Source organism: Coenobita brevimanus, chromosome 30 (assembly GCF_032717465.1).
Source record: "Coenobita brevimanus isolate Jiangsu-jjx chromosome 30, ASM3271746v2, whole genome shotgun sequence".
In the NCBI taxonomy this organism is placed as follows: Eukaryota; Metazoa; Arthropoda; class Malacostraca; order Decapoda; family Coenobitidae; genus Coenobita; species Coenobita brevimanus.
Genome location: NC_136983.1, coordinates 33754257 through 33759197, shown reverse-complemented (window position 1 = coordinate 33759197; position 4941 = coordinate 33754257). Strand labels below are relative to the sequence as shown.

The window sequence follows — 4941 nt, the reverse complement described above, 5'->3', positions numbered from 1 at the left end:
ACTGTCTGCTTGCATCCATTCTCCATCACGGCTGGCTCATAGCACCCGTCTGGATACAAACTCTCGCACCTTTTCTGTCCAGCTCCCAAATGCAAGAGTTAACTGATACTTCCAGTCCTTCATGTCAGCAACAGGTTAACTCTGGAATTGTCTTCCTCTGTCTGTATTTCCTTCCGCCTATGGCTTCCACTCATTTCAATGGAATGTGTCCTTGCATCTCGAAATGATCAGATCTTGAATTTGGCTCTCTTATTTTTTTTTTTCCTCTGAGGGAACAATCTTCAAGGTTCCATGTATAAAGAAAAGACAAAACCTATAGACTATTCAGTTATATGTCTCCCTCTCTCTTTTACATTATAGCATATGAACGCCGTATCTCGGCACTGTTACCCCTGGCTCAATAAATGCAAAGTCAGTGGACTGATGGATGGAGATTCCCTTCGTCTGCAGTTCACCATCCTCCTGTTGGGGGATAGGGAGGTAGTTGAGGGACGTTATAAAAACCGATCAGCAGATATGCCAAGTTATAACAGTGCAACCAGGAGAAAGCATCCCTTTCCACACACATAGCATGTGTGTGGAAATGTGTATTCCCAACGCACCAGATTTTTGCTCAGTAAATACTGTATATGGCCATACCACATTGAGTACACCGCTTCCCGTTCGATCAGCGAAGTTAAGCAAGTCTGGTTAGTACTTGGATGGGTGACCGCCTGGGAACACCAGATGCTGTTGGCATCCCTACGTGTCAAGTGGGGATGATGGAGGATTAGTGCCTCTCCCTGTAAAACAATTAACTCTAAGCCCTTGACCACCCCGTTTGGGATACATGGTGTCTGGCAATGAATGAATGAATGAATAATGATGGCAGTGATATTAGTTCATTGGTAACAGTTGTTTTTCCTCAGCGGTAACTGATTTTGCTAAGCAGGGATTACTGTGTGCAACCGTCTCCAAAGTGTTTTATTTACTGACAAATCTAAATTAATTTTGACAGTTATAGCCTTTGCATTCATGTTCACATAAAAATATACGGGACTTAGGTCGTTTCTATTCATTGTACAATAAATATATACTACACTGTTTTTCTTTCACCCGCCCCGTCCCGTCGACGTATGGGTACGTTACAACGATTTGCATTTGCCAGTCCCGGCGACGTACTGGTACGTCGTGCAATTGCAATGTGCATAATTTCGACAATTTTCAAAATTTGCGCTTGATTTTCGGTACGTACCCTCGCATGACCTTCCCCTACCTGCCACCAGGCGGGGACATTCGGCGACCCTGCGCAACCCGTGCTAGCCCACCACTTGTCCACTCAACTGGTAGCAACGGTCCTGCTCAGACATGGCTAAGAGAGGTCTCTCAGACAGCGAAATTCAAGTCGCCCTGGACACCTTTACAGGCGACAGTGATTCCCCACTGGACGACGAGGATATGGACAAGGATTATGTGCAGCCAGAGGAGGAAGAAACCACCAGCAGTGACGAGGAAGTTCCGTCTCCCAGGAAGCGGCAGTACGTGACTTACCGTGCTGCTAGAGAGGGGCAGCAGGCAAAGAAGGCACGTGCAACATCCTATCCCTATCCCCAACGTGATTTGGAACCAGAATTCGAGGACGAGGACGAGGACAAGGACGGAGCCGTGGGACGTGCTGCCACGTGGTATGGACGTGAGGTGATAACTCATCGTGGCCCAGAGCGCACACCACGTCGTATGAGCAGGTATGGGCCTAGCATTTTGTTTGGGGAGTTAGGAAGTCAAGTGGAGGGAGTGGGGAGTGAAAGGGAAAGTCCAGGGAGGATTAGGGAAAGTGAGAGTGACGTGAGTGAGTCATTGCTCTCCCTTGGTAGTGTGAGGCAGCGTAGTGGATCACGTGGGCCAGTGCGGGTGCGTTCCTTATCACGTGGGGTTGTGAGGGAGGGGGAAGGTGGGGAGGAACCACTCCCAAGCACATCTTATGCTCCCCAATATCCCCTAACACATGGTCAAGCTAGGGTGCATGAGAAAGCACGTGGTCTTGTTATGGAGGGGGAAGGTGGGGAGGAACCACTCCCCAGCACTCCCCAATATTCCCCTATTTCATCCCCACAGCCCCCTAATGTTCCTCAAGGCCGTAAGGGTAAGGGAAAGGGAAAGGGTAAAGGCAGAGGGAAGAGGAGTGACAGTGGGGATGCCCTCCGCACTCCTTCTCCCCCACCTCCCCAACCAGGATCTCCTCCCCATCCAGATGAAGGCGGTGATGGGGATGATGGGGACGGGGGATTTGTGTCATGGAATTGGGAGGATGGGAGTGATTTTTCTCCCCTCATTCACCCCTTCACTGAGCAGGGGCGATCTGGCTGCATTGCTCCAGGAATTCACCGTAATTCCACCACGTTGGATTTTTTCCACCTGTTTTTCAGTGAGGCATTTGTTGATCAGATTGTATACCACACCAACCTGTTTGCAAGCACCCAGTGCCTAGAGAGTGAAAGATTGGGAACAAGGAGTAGGCATTCTATCATCTATGATTACCCCGTCTCCCTTCCAGAAATGTTCTTATTTTTTGCCCTGGTCCTTTTGATGGGTATTATACGAAAGAATAGAATTCCTGCTTACTGGACTGGGGACCCTGTTATGTTTACCCCAGTATTTGGTCAAGTGATGAGCCGTAATCGGTTTCAACAAATTCTAAGTCGCCTCCATTTCTATGATGCTCATGACCCTGCAAATGCAAACAACACTGATAAAATGAGGCGAATTAGGTTGGTCTTTGATCACCTCAGGCAAACCTTTCGTTCCTCATTCTATCCCTATAGAGACCTCGTCATAGACGAGAGTCTCGTGTTGTGGAGAGGCAATATTTCATTTAGACTGTATATACCCAGCAAAAGGCACCGTTTTGGGTTCAAGATCTTTGTTATGTGCGACTGTAGGACTGGATACGTGCAAGACATAGTCTTGTACACCGGTGCACAGACAGACATAATAGAAGATCGAAGTATTGGACTGTCGGGAGCAGTGGTAAAGACGATGATAGAAGACTACCTTCATCGTGGTCACGTTCTCTACCTGGACAATTGGTACACTAGCCCTCTTCTCGCTCGTTATCTTCACACGCATGAAACGGGAGTCTGTGGAACCGTAAAGGTGGACCGGCGTCGCATGGCCAAGGTAGGGCGGAAACTTGCAAGGAATGAGGTTGTCTTCTTCAAAGCCAACAACATCCTTGGAACTGTGTGGAACCACAACAGAGAAGTAAGCCTCTTGTCCATGGTTCACTGCCCCTTGATGCACCGTACTGATTCCGTAGATTACCGTAGTGAGAACAGGCGTCGTGTTTGGAAACCTGAGTGTGTCATGGATTATAATATAAACATGCGCCTCGTGGACCAGTCAGACTCCGTGATATCGACGGTAGAGTGTGCCAGGACCACGATGAAGTGGTATAAGAAACTGTTCTTTCACTTGCTAGATATCACTGCTCTGAATTGCCACCACCTTCACGCCATGACAACAGGAGTTCAGGAAACATTTGAAAGGTTTGTGAGGGAGCTCACAAGAGAAATCTTTGCAAGGTATGCTGTTGAAAGGCCCCAACATCGCACCCGCACTGCCCCTATTGCACAAACTCCCCTGAGAATATCCGGCCGCCATTTCCCCACTCTTATCCCTCCCCAGCCAAACACACCTAGGCCCCAGCGCAGGTGTCACGTGTGCAGTAATTCCCAGGTGAGACTCACGACACAGAGGAAGGACACCCCGCTATGAGTGCGTGTAGTGTGACGTGGGTCTCTGTATTCACCCATGTTTCAGTGAATATCACACGTTGATGCAATTCTAATATGGTGTGAATGCGAAAGGACGCAGAAATTATGAGGTAAATGCGACAGACAGACGCTCAGTGAAATTATCAGTCATGCTGATCTCCAAATATTAGTAAAAAGTGCATACGGGTATAACATAAGTGCAAAAATTGTATGTAAGTATATAAATATGCCCTAAGTGGAAACTTACATAGCGAGAGTTTTATGATGCGATATTCTGTCGCTCAGTGCAATAAATACGGCCCGTAATTATATAATTATTTTTATTGGAAATTCTTACGGGTATAATATAAGTTCAAATTATTGTAAGTGCTGAAATATATTCTAAGTCAAATATTCATAGCGTGTGTATAGAGATGCGATTTCCTGACGCTCAGTTGAATGAATAAGGCACGTATTAGTCAAAATAAAAGTCAGCAAGTGGTAAAATGTATAATATATGTGAAGAATTAGAGTATAAGTGTGTGAGTATTATGTTGGTCGAAACATTCATTGCGAGGGTATTTTCATGCGATATTCTCACGCTCACTTGAATAAATAATGGCAGTAAGTATGTACAGTGCATTATAGGGGTGTAAACGTGTGTAATGTAAGTGGGAAATTATAATTGGAGTGAATAAATAAAGTAGATGATGAAACACGAGTGTTTGAGATCGTGGTTGCTACGTGAATAGGCGCTAGCATATCGCTAAATGCCCTCGTAATGAATGAAAATAATTGAAAACCCTTACAGTGGTGGAGGAAAGGTTCTATGTAAAGGGGAAAATAATTGGAAAGTGATAAAATAATTTGTTATGTTGAAATACGAGTCATAGCGAGTGCGCTTACTAAGCTCATGTGCGCTAGACTTATGCTGCATGTCATCATAATGAATGAAAACATCTGAAAACACTTACAAACAGTTGTAATTGGTAAAATGTCATTGAAACAGAAGTATACAAGTAGAAAAAAGGATAGGTTGACTCATACAAGACACTTAGCATATAGCATGTTACGACTCGGACCAAACTCGCTATGCTCGCCCGATGGTACAATGCTTATTTTTCATATATATGTGTCTGAAATCCATTATATTGTTACTGTTATTGTTTATTAGTTCACATTCAATAAATATAGAGGTGTTGTGTGTTGT

At 45.4% G+C, this 4941-nt stretch overlaps 1 pseudogene; it reads left to right on the top strand.

Moving 5' to 3' along the window:
* The first annotated feature begins 625 nt into the window (after positions 1-625).
* LOC145395327 (5S ribosomal RNA) lies at positions 626-738 on the top strand (annotated as a pseudogene).
* Positions 739-4941: the final 4203 nt, after the last annotated feature.